Here is a 12,988-nt window from a genome sequence, read left to right on the forward strand (position 1 = left end):
CCATGCTCGGTGCAGAATTGCCTATAGTAGCTCATAGGAAATGATAATTATTTAGTTTTTGTTTCATTGGGAGCTGTTAATACTGGATTTAAATAGTTACAAGGAAAATTACACAATACATAGATATTTGCATCTTTTACTGGATTTAGTTCCTGATTCCTTTTGTATGCCAAACGCCACAGGAGACAACACAGCAATAAATACCTCAAAGTAGTGGTTAATTATCCAAGGCCCATCTTTCTTTTCTTCTTTTACCTTTTGTTTTGTTTTCTTTTTCCTCTGAGCAGAAAGAGATCAGAGAGAGTATCTAAATGATAAAGATAGTGCTGCAAAAACAAACAGTACAAGTGGGAGAATTCCAGCTGCTAAACTGATCTTGGGAACACAGCAGATGAGGTGGATGCTGGCGGGTACATTGTACCCCAGATTTAAGTAGACAAATCTTGCTTACAAAAGATGTAGTCCCTTCCAGATGCTCCATTGCATCCAAGTTGTTGAAAGACATGAATTTACAGAGGTCACAGAATTTGCCTGCAGTTGTATTTTTTTAAGTTATAAACAAGTCACCATGAAATCTAGGTGCTACGCTGCCATGAAACATACCCTCCTCAGTTGCTTTGTTAGAAGCCCAAATCAAAACCAAATGGCATTGTTCTATTGACTTCACTGGGTACTGGATATGGCCCTGCTTCCATTTGGGAGGAGAAGGTCAGATGTTGCAAAGTGGCCATTTTAGATGGTTGAAGACCAGAACTAAGTAATGGAAAGCTGTTTTTTGTCCTATAGGAGCTATACAAGATCTGGGCTGCCTCTAAGCTTTTTAGACACATGAGTAAGTAAATAATTTGGCTCCAAAATAGTTTTGTGAAAAATGTTACTTTTTGACAAATCAATCCCTTCTCCTCACTACAACCCATGTTTCTTGTTTCTCCCATTCGACTCTCAGAAGTAAAAGAGGGAAATGGGACTGCTCTGTTTAATGAGCTGCTATTACTCTTATTTTATTATGATGCTCAATAAATATTAAGTTTTTATTTTTCCTGAGCTCTTTCCTTCAGGAAATGTCAGCCAAACACAACCCCAAAAGCGATCCTTCTGTTTGCCTTGGCTTCTGGGGCTCACCATCTTCCCAGAACAAGGACAGAATAGAATATGGGGCACACTGCCTGCCTTTAAAACTGGGCACTGTCTAAAGCTAACTTGCACATACTGGAAGCCAAACCTGCATTATGGGCTTTGCCAAGTCTGGCACTTCTGCTCCATTTTCCCAAGCCCGTGGTAGCCACATCAGTATGTATTTGGGAAAATCATGAGCACATCCAGGGTGTTATGCAAATATCCTCTCTTGTGCTCTGCTGCAATACATGTCTTGAAATAACCTTTTATAAACTGCATTGCAAAGGCTTCGCAGATGTCATCATTTTTGGATTAATTACCAATCAAAAGCCAACAATTTTTGTGCTTTAATATACATCAATAAAACCAATTAGCGGTGTCTAGTTGTCAAGCAATGTCAAAAATAGAGCGTCATGCTTGGTTTGTGAAAAACAACTTGGACATCATGCTCTCTGATTTTGGCTCATGTATTGTAAACGGGAGGACACCCTTTATACTTCAAGTGTGCCCCTGATGGAATGCGTTCATGCTATAAATCACTCCTACTTAAATTACGTGTTTTTATTTTTCTGCATTAAAATTCCAGAACGTGATTCATCCTCTCATCACTATATTTTGACATTAATACAACTCCTCCACAATCAGTGGAGCCGCTCCAAACTGGGGTACTAAAGCTGGCTTTTAGACAACATTGTTTTCATTAAGTCCACCCTATAAGCAACTTCTGCTTCCACTGAGAGATCCGTACTGAACAATTGAATGATTCTGTTCACTGCAAAAAAGCACTGCAGAAAACCAGGGCCTTGTGGCCCACCCCATCACAAATATCAGCCTCACACCAGCAATGTGTCCTTGATAGACTGGGTGCATTGATAGTGCCAGCAACTGGACAAGAAACCAACTTTTTCCTTTATTGACTGGTAAGAATTAGAGTCTAGATATCTCGTATCTGCTTTTTTTCTTTTTCTTGTTTTTTGATAGATTGAGTGTAATTGGAGGACAACAGCTCCCAGTACACCAAAACCTCCTCTCTCGCACACATGAGTTTTGACCTTGACATGTTGTGGGGCATAATCTTCCTATAGGAGTGTAACTGCAGAGATTACAGAGGACACACAGCTCAGCTACCAGCGTACTGCTGTTAACTGACTCAAAACAGTACATCTCAGTTCACTTATTTGGATCTTTCTGAGAGTATGTCTCAACATCTGTGTACATTACAGAGCTAGACCAGAAAGCTTTTGGCACAATTACTATTTCCTAACAGGAGAAATCTCCAGTCTTGTGATACCAGCCTACTTGTACCATATGCCATTTTTAAATGCAGAAATGTTTTAACTGGCACAAAACTGACCTGAAATATGCTGGGCCTTTGGAAGGAAAATGCAGGGGGAGAGAAGAAGAGAGGGAGAGCCATCTCATTCATCTAACAGGCTGCTTTACAGGCAGTCAGCTCGCTGTAGCTGCTCAGGATCCTGGCAGGCTGGGAGCTGATCTGGGGAAGAGAAGCAGATGGATGAGAACTGCATGCAGAATGCAGTCCTGTCGCACAGCAATGCTGCTCATCATTCACATTCCCCTCTTGGACACTTGGTAACATGCACAGATGCTAAAGTTTCTTGGACTTAATTGATGCAGTTTTGCTTTCCTTACACATGCTACCATCACTAGAGACCTTTAGCAACAGCTGAAACTCAGAACACGAAAAGTAATTGTAAACTTGGGCTCCTTAGTTTTGTTTTAAACAGCTTTGATGAGACTTGTTGAACACAGAAGAGAGTCCTGAAACTTCCAAGGTGAAAGCAGAACAACAAGCAGAACTGCCTGACTTCATTTCACACCCCTCACATGAGGATCAGAAGTATTTTTCCGGAGAAACACAGGCAGTAGACTAAATATGTAACTGAGAGCCTTTTATCCCAGCCTGCACACCCAGCTCTCTGCCATACCCCGTGACTTCGCTTGGGGTGTTTAACTGCTGGTTGTACTGCCTTCCCTACAGGCAAACGAACACCGGGAGATTGAATTTCCTGGATGAGGCAAAGACATATTAACATGAGCTGCTGTACATTTCCGAGGCAAGCACTGTACTTGTGTAAAGCATTCAGTGTGCTATGCGTAGGCTTATTCCTGCCTCTGTTTTTGCTAGCGTTGGCAGCTCTGCTATTTATTTCCAACGAGAAGGTTCACGTTGCCTTCTTAAAGATGCACAATGTGTGCTATATGTTACGAGAAGCTGCTCCTAACAAAAATCCATAAACCCACTTCGTTCTTGCTTCAAAATCTTAATTAAACACAACTCTGCTACAAAACCCCCCTAAAACATTACAATGACCAGGAAAGTTACACGCTGACATTTTATTGTGTTACACCAATATGGACAGCACACCCAGAAGGGAGATGTGACTCACATGAGCCGGCATGTCCCTGTGTCACTGCACATCACAACCCAGAGAAAGTAATCCATGCATAAGGAAGCAGAAAGCAGGAAAATGTTTTCCACACAACTTGTGAGGAGGCTTGTGACCACATGACAAGAGTTTAAAATGGGATTAAACACACTCGGAGAGTCACAGGGCATTAAATCTCCATCTGGGAGATGGCTAACCTGCTGGTCAGACCACCCAATACACACCATGCTCTCTGACCTCTTCCTTTCAGCCTTCTACAACAACTGCTGTCAGATGGGGTCACAGAATCACAGAATCAGTATGGTTGGAAAGACCAATAAGATCATCCAGTCCAACCATCAGCCCATGCTTGTGACCATTCCAGACCATGTCATCGAGACAGATAAACCTTTGCTGTTACCCAGCAGAATATTCCTTACATTTTTCAGTACATTAGTAAGATCCATCTTATTTCACAGTTATACACAGCACAATATCACGCCATATTGCTTCTAGCACTGTGTCAGCTGTCATGGAGCTGGGTACCCCTCCACACCATCTTGTAACAACCTTGGGTTTCTTGCCCCTACTGAAGCATTCTATTTAGCATGTGTATTATAAAGAGTGGGATGTTCTGTGTGTCCAGTGCTTACTGAAGGGTCAACATGACACTATATAAATATTAGGCACAGGAGATACTAAAGTAAGCTGTCAGAAAGCCCCTGCAGAGGGAAAACATGGAGACCTGACCTCCAGCCCCTTCGATGCATTACACAAGGTCAGCTGATATGACAAACACTGTAAATAGAAGTGGCTTGTTCTGAGCAATAGCTGTTAAACCAATAAACGGGGAAAACTTCGGAGAAAAATCACTATTTTTCCTCATTTATCAAACAAGACTCTGTATCTTTTTATTTTTTCATTCCCTCCTTTTTAAACAAGTTCAGTTTGTGAAGATTGAAGAAAAACAAGACGTCCTTTCAAATCCCTTCTCTAGATCAAACCTCATTAGGTTTCGATGTCAATGGTGCATAGAAGGCTGACCGCTGCCAGCAGAAGTATTTGGCAGCCGGACTGTTACATAATACAATCCTGTCTTTCACAGAAGAGAGATCTCTGTGCTGCTAAATGTGCTAAAATTTAACCCGCTGCTTTGCTCCATCCAGCCAAAACAACGCTGTGCATTTTCCATAGCACTAAAAATGACGGTTATGAGAAAACAAAAATAAAAAAGGGAAAGTTTCTGATGAAAAATAAAACATCCCTGAACACTAAAAATGCATGTAGGTATTTATTTAAGGAAGTACACGCTTCCCTTTTCCCACCTCTGACCAAAATCAGCCCTAAGAAGGGAGATATTTGTCCCAAGAAAAGCAAGAAGAACATTTTAACAACCTGTACATCTATCAGAATAAATATGCTAATGAAAAGAAGTGTGTTGCTCTCAAACCATGTCACTGCTTCATGGAAACATTTGGATTCATAAACTCTGGAAACACAAAATGTTTTCCAAGGCTGTTTACAGTACGCCTGGAGTTTTCAGCTCCCATAAGTAGGAAGAAAATATTTAAACATCAACATTTTTTCCAGCATGGCTTTTAGCTGTGCCTGTGCATCCCATAATGTTCAAAAGAACAGTATCAGCTTTGAGTAGTGTAAATCGAGGGTATTTCAGTTCCCCCTCCTGGTTTTTGCTAGTGTTTGTCAGTTTGTCAACAAACTCACAGGGCAATCTATCGTGCCAGATACTGACAGGTGATATTCCCACCGAACCCAAGTTTTCAAAACCAAACCATCTTCTCTAAGCCTCCATACAAAACCACTGAGCCATCCCTGGACCAGCCCCAGTATCCTGTGTTCAGCTAATGAATGCCCTCCAGCAACACTGACATTAGCACATCTTGGAAAGAGAAACCTAATTACAGGTCTGACTGATACTGGAAGAAAGGTCTTTGGCATTTTCCTGATAGAAACCAAATGGCAAGAGTTCAGGAGGTACAGCTCTATCCAAAGGTAGCTACAGACATGCTACACATGGTACACATGAGACCTGACCATACTCCATGTCACAGAACCACAGAATCATTAAGGTTGGAAAAGACCACTAAGATCACCAACAACCATCACCCCACCCCCACCATGCCCACTAACCACATCCCTTAGTGCCACACCACCAAATTTCTCCAACACCTCCCTGGGCAGCCTGTGTCAGTGCACCACCACTCTTACAGAGAAGAATATTTTCATAATCCCCAACCTAAACCTCCCATGGTGCTACTTAAGGCCATCACATCTCATCCTATTGCTGTTAACAGGGAGCAAAGGGTGATCATCGCTCTGCTACAACCTCCTTTCAGGCAGTTGTGAAAAGTGATAATGTCCCCCTGAGCCTCCTCTTTTCCAGACTGAACAACATCCTGCATTTCTACACATTTTGTTTTACTGATCTTGAAGGAAGGAAGATACAAACCAAGGCAGCTCAGGGAAAACGCTATTCATACACCTCTCTGACAAGAAGTCCAGAAGAGGACAGAGATGTATACAGCCTGCACAGCACACTGAAGGAGACACTCTGTTCACTGGAAGCACAATAAAGCCCCAAAGCTTGAGCTCACCTCTGGTGGCATCACTGCCCCAAGTGTCCCAGCCTGGCAAATAGGTCAAGTAAACATCGTCACTTAGGGGACAGTGGTCACAATGGCCTGTGGCACTTCATTGCTCCCAGTTAGAGCCGATGCTGCCATAGTGTCCAGCAAAACTCTGCTCAGCGTGGTCTGAATACCATTTCCCAGTGCTCTTTCAACCCCCAGTAGAGCTGATCATACTTTTAGCTGAGTTGCATGTTTCATGGGTGGCTGCTCTGTGCATTGTACCCGGGGAGGAGTGCAAGAGGAGAGAAAGTAGGTGGGAAGAGTTAGTTTTAGGAAAACTTAGTTTGCTTAGGAATTTGTCTCATTTTCCTGAATCAAGAGTTAATTAGCCCACATTGCTCTCTTTGTTCAGATGTTGTGCATTATGCTTCGTAGGCAGATAATGGCCTAGAGCAAGTACTACATAAACAAGCCCTTGTTAATTGCGGCTTGGAGCATGGCAGAAAACCTGGGGAAATGAACGGGCATTACTGACACAGCCAAAAATCTCTATACAGCCCTTTCACATACCATGACCATGGAGGTCCCAGATGACATCCTGCAGTGCCAGCAGCCTCCTCCGGCCAGAGGCTGGGGAGCAGGCATCTCTCTGGCCCACTGACCCCAACCTCATCACCATCGCCTCACAGAGCCAAAACCTGGCTCCCTGCGAGGTCATTAGAGGTACTTTGAATAACAATAACTTCAATGTCATCTGTATTTGATTTCCTTACAGTCACAGATGGGAATCAAATTAACTTTCTTTTTGTAATGTGTAGGCATTTGAGTAGATTGTGATAGCAGCACTTATCCCAGATTGGACACCAGCCTTCCATGGCATGCCTGTCTTCCAGAAACCATTGCCTGCCAGAACCTGGCAACTTTCTGCTGAAATCAATATCTTTATCATCTTTTTACTATTATAACACCAGCCCATGCTCATTCTTTATAATCATATGTACCAAAACATAATGTTACGATACATTAGGTTAAACTCAAGAGATTTGTTTACACCCTCTTGAGCTCTGTACATTTTGTGTTGTGTTGAGCAATTCAACCTACAGACACATTGTTAGCTGAGCACAAAGTGCTGTGTAAGTAGTCATGATGCTAATATTGGATTGTATTTGTTTTCCCGGTAAACAAGTAGATAGCAATGACTAGGCAAACCCATTTTAATGATACCTTCCCATTGTATCATCCAAATATTTCAGAAGCTCTTCAATTAATCACTGATTTCTGGCATCTTTAAATATGAACTCCTTTTCTAGACATGTCACTTTATAATTACAGGAGGCTTGATTTGAACTGCTCAAAGGTTCGCCTTTCTACATACATCTCAGGTGGCAAGACTCAACCAACAGAGCCAGGATCAAAACAAGATCTTTCAAGCTGAAGCCAATAGACACTACAAATCAATCAAGAGGTTCTTTGAGCTGGGATGAAGCTCTAGAGATGAGCATTGATTGCTAAGCTGCACGTCTTCTAGACAACACATTCTCACTGTGCCCAGCACTGAGCACCACTCCGTGCCAGGGCTCAGCCCCGCATCCACATTAGAGAATTCCCTGTTCCACTTATTGAGACAAAAACATCTCTAATACATGAATACTAAAAATAATCTGAAAATTAGACAAGAAGTCTAGCAGGTTGGGACATTTTGTGCTACAATACTGCCCAACTAACTACTTTTTCCTTCTTCCATCTCCAAACTTCACTTGCAAAAGCAGCCTGTTTCCTCACATGGACCCGTGTTACTTCAGAAAAGATGTAAACAAGCCAAAGTTTTCAGAATTGCAAATCAGCTACCGCACACGTACATGTAACATTTGCAGAACAATTTCCCAACACATACATTTGTACTAAGAATCATAATTTCCCTGCAATGCAGAGTGATTTATATCTGAGCCATGTGCAGCAGATTCATGTTAGCCGTCCAAGGAGGCTGTAGTATATACTGTATATCAGTTCTCTGACTTGTTTTCTTTTCATGTTCCCTGTCAAAAAAATTAAAGAAAACGAATTGCGGAATTAAGAAATTCAGTGTGTCAACCTCCCACATTTTATTTTTTTTTTTTCACTGGGGTTTAAATAAATCAAATTGGGATTATAAAGGGCCAAGACCAAGAATAACTATTGAGTTAAAGAACAATGTTCTGTATCTGGAGTGACTAACAGGACAGCCTTGTGTCTTGACTCATTTCTTTAAACACAAGCTGTACATGAGTAGGTTTCAAGAAATTAGCACAAACAGAGAATTGTATTCCCGAAAAGATATAAATTGCCAACTTTTTTTTTTTTTTTTTTTTTTTTTTTTTTTTTTTTAATAAAACAGTTGGGCATTTACAGTTTTGGAAAGACACCATAGTGAGACAGACTGTCCCCAGCCCTTACATGGCTTACATGGGACAAGCACGTCTTAGAAAATGGCGGACACAAGGAGATGGCCCAAAGACAATCACAATCCCCCTGCAAAGTTCTGCTTGGAAACCTAACCCCAAGGCTCTGCCTACATGGCATGTTCAGAGTCAACTTGCACTCATCTACATCCAAGAATTGCATGTTCTCACCGAGGGGGAGCCAGATTTAAACACTTCTGAGTTTTGGGAAGGTCTGGATGAAAAATCACATGGCTTGGGTCCACTTCTCACAGCAGCCAAATGCCCAATTCTGATCTCATTGAAAACAATGGCAAAACTCCTGGAGAATGATCCTGCTCAGAACTGGCCAACTGTCTATCATTTCTCTTACTATATGTGCTATCATTTTTACTTTTATACATGACTATACCCCCAGCTATCTTTGTTTTTTTTCCCAACCTGATCTCACTTGAATGATGTCAGATAGGGATAGGGAGACAAATACAGAAATGCAGTAAGTGCCAAAGCTGGAATCAGCAACTCCAAGAAATAAATATAATAAGTAGATACAGTGCCAAGGCTGGAAACAGCAGCCGAGGAAAAAGGGAAATGTAAAACTTTCTTGGCAAGGGCACATGGATTCATCCAGCTGAAAGAGGCACATTCCAGCCCACACCATTGTAAGCAATAATATATGTCTCCCTTGAGAAAATACAGATGTTTGCAATTTTTTTGTTTCTCTCTTTTTTCTTTTTTCTTTTTTAACTGCTCATAAGAAATAATCTTGCTGTCTTGAAGAACTCCTCTAGGACCCAGTATTGCAAACATTACTTCTGTACAAACTGTAAACTGCTGATTCAAAATGAACAGAAACAAATTTACATAGAGGGCAATTTTGAAACACATTCTAATAATAAAAATGTACTTGAAGGTTAACTGAGACTAATGAATTAAGAACACATTCAGGGTAGAAAAGATGCTATTAGTAATAATAAAGAAATTGCAGTCATCATTTCTTGTCTGTAACAGCATCCTCCTCTTTGGCATCATCTATTTCAGAATTTCCTTTGCAGAAAAGATACCCATGAAAAGTGAAAAAAAAACCCCAAAACCGTTTTAACCCTCTTATTTCAGTTGAGCTGATATTGAAGTAACTTTATTGCCTTTAATCAGATGCTGCTGATTTACAGGAGTGTAAGCGGTTGAAGAGTACAGTCATCACATTCTTAGCAAGGCTTACTGAATTTGGCACCAAGTCCTTTGCTGGCAACTCTCATGATCTGGGGCAGAGAAATATTTTAACTGAAAAGGCCTGATTCTTCTCTGCTTTCCACTACGCATTGTTATTTACATCTGCATGTGGTAACTGTCAAGTGCAGCCCCTCAGATTTTCACATCTTGATGTGAACAGCTGTGTGCTCAAGAGCACACTGGTGAAAAAAGTTGAATGTGCAAATACATTTTAGAGTAATTATGAAGACTGAAAATTCTTGTATTTTCTCTACGTTAACCAGGTCGCTGTTTTGAATGCTCTTTTTTTCTTTTCCTCCTCTCATTTTCTTTTTTTCTTCTCCTCTGGCTTACAAGCACCGTAGATTCAGCCTCCTGGCTGAGAGTCAACCTTTAGTTTTTCATCTAGGGAAGATGATGAATTGGAGAATTTAAAATACCTCTTCACAGAAGGCCCAAGAGCACAAGAGTCACCACTCAATCTGTCAGCATCAGAATGCAACCTCAAGGCAGTCGCTAGGGAAATGTGTCAAATCTGCAGCAGATATAAATCCTCCTGACTTTGTTCAATACTGCCAATTTACATTAGAAGAGAGTCTGGCCCAAATTTTGAAAGAAGTCCAGGATAGACTTAAATGTGCTTATTTGTGTAGTTACATGCTTAGGGAAGGGTGAGCCTTTGAGTTCTTGGAGATGGCGGATGCCTTTTCAAGATCAGATAATGAACATCAAAAATAACATCATCTGTGTTTGGACATTGGTACCAACACTGAGAGCACACACTCCTGCCTCTTCTACAGGCACTGCAGTGACTACAAGTGGATTCCAGTCCTTTTTTTGAATGACCCCTTAACGAGCCAAGATGGCAGAGAATTCCCCAAGTAGCTCATGGATGCATTGAATTATATTTCTTTTTATCTACTTAAAATGTTATGTTTAAAGTGCAGCGAATACCTCCTCAGCTATAAGAAGACAGATGAGGAGTATAGAGTTGAACAGGTGATTTTCCATGATGCTTCTTGTTATCTTGCTACCTCAACCTAAATTTTAGGCATTTCATCTTTTCTACCCAATTTTTTCTCTGGCAAGCCCTCAGTGACCTCCTTATTGCCTAGATGATCACAGAGTCAATCTGTGTTTCAAAATGTCTCACTTAAGTGTACCTGTGCTTAATTTCAGGATGCATTTCTTTTCATGCACCACCTATGACACTGCCCCTTCCTGGCTTCAGCTTTTCCCCCCACACTCAACTACTCATTTTCTGGTCTCCTACATAAGCCTCATAGGAAACACAAATTGGCCATTTACAGTGCACTATAAAAATAGGACCACTCCTCCCTGCTAAGAAGACACATGGTTTTATTGTTTCCCAGGCTCTGCTGTGTTGGCAGGTCCAACTGGGAATTATAAAAGTGAACTTGCCAAAGTTGGTAAAAGTCACTTTCTTATTAGCATCTAATTATCTACCAGTAGATCTAGGTCCAGCTCTCAGTGCCCATTCCAGATATTGGCTGTGGAAACTGGAAAGGTCGTGATCTTATTTTTAAGGAGTTTTGTGAATAGAAATTGAAGAGTTGGAAAACAAAAAGCCTGATGTAAACATTTTGTATTGCCAGAATCCATACCCTTCCATTCATTTGGATGCGCAGATCATCCATTATATCTAACAGACTCACTTTTTGGTACTAGCGGCACGTCCCACTCATGTAAATCCCAGAAGCTGGGAGCTCTTTTGAGTGTAGAGCTCCTTCCTTCATCTGTAAATGTGGAATCAGAAAACAGTTTGACCACTTTCTCGCTGACAGTGTTCCCAAAACACAACTCAGAATTGACATGCCTGCGATCTTTCTGATCTCTGAAGAAGATGGATCCTACACTGGATGTACTTTCTTCTGGGTTTCCTCTACTGAGAGCTATCAGAAAACCAGTTTTTCCATCAAGGAAAGTCAGGGAAGCCTCCCAGGTTTGTGAGAGATCATCCACATGTTAACTCCCATTTGCTTTAAGTCTCATTCCTGCCGCTTCAGGTTCTTACACTCTTAATTATTCCATAGTTTTAGAACACTCACAGAGAGGAAAAGGATCATCCTTTGAAGTTGATCAAAAGCCTCTTAAAAGGACTTTAAGAGTCCTTAGTGAGTTTGGATTGAAGGTGGGCTAAGCACGCCATGTGTATTCCACTTTCTTCATACTCACTCACAGGCCATGACTCAATAATGAAAATTAAATATATATATATATTAAATCAATTATTATGGTACATAGGGAGTCATCATAGTAATAGATAAATGCACTGTAAGTACATATGAATAACTTGGATCAATTCAGGTAAAATAACAATTCTCAGTGCTCTGGGAATTCAGGCATTTAACAAAAAGGGACTTTTCTCTGCTTTAGGTAACCTGTTGGTTGTTAAAACCATTTATTTTTCTTCCACATCAGAAATGGATTCAAGGCACAGTTTAGATCCAGAGCAAAATAATCTCCAAATTCAGGGAGCCTGGCTCTAAGTGTTGCATCTAATTTAATCCTATATTTTGGTCTATCTTTAAGCATTACCACAGTCAGAATAACTGTTTCCAAGATCCAATTCAAAGGGGAGCCCTCAAGTTGCTAAGAAAGGGGTTTGCCATTAAATTTCTTCCTCCTCTTCCAATTTTGCTGCCGAATAAAATCTGGGCAGCTGTTAGCAGTTTTTTTAGAGTCTTGATTTGTAGAGTTACAAACTGAACATCATGTAGCTCGCACACAACTGCTGTATGTGTTTGTCCGACACTGTTCTTATTCAAAACTGGTTATCCATCAAAATCTAGAGAGATATTTTCCTTCTTCAGTATGAGAAAAGTTATTTTTCTTTTCTGACTTTGTTGCATGAAAAAGCCTGGCCAGCAATTGTAAAACTTAACTCTCCAAGGATGGAGAAAATTGTCTACTTATTACTTTGTAATTATTTGGAAGTTCTGGATGAAAATGCCTTCAGTCCACTGTCCACATTTCATCCTGGCTGACAAAGCTGGCAGATGGTCCAGCACCAGGAACGGAGAAGTAGGAAACGACTTGGAAACAGACTAAATCTGGAAGAGAAGGCTTTGAAACCGCAAAGGAGCCTCTGATTAAGTGCTCACTCTGCGTATTCGTGACTGATTCAGGTTAGAAGAAACAGAACAAAAAGGCACCTCTCTGTGGACTTTTCCTGTGTGCTGAACTGAACTCAGGATGGGGTGACCACCATCCTGAAGGTGCCTTAGCAAGTCCCGATCTG

The sequence above is a fragment of the Coturnix japonica genome, chromosome 12 (genome assembly GCF_001577835.2).
Source record: "Coturnix japonica isolate 7356 chromosome 12, Coturnix japonica 2.1, whole genome shotgun sequence".
Classification (NCBI taxonomy): Eukaryota; Metazoa; Chordata; class Aves; order Galliformes; family Phasianidae; genus Coturnix; species Coturnix japonica.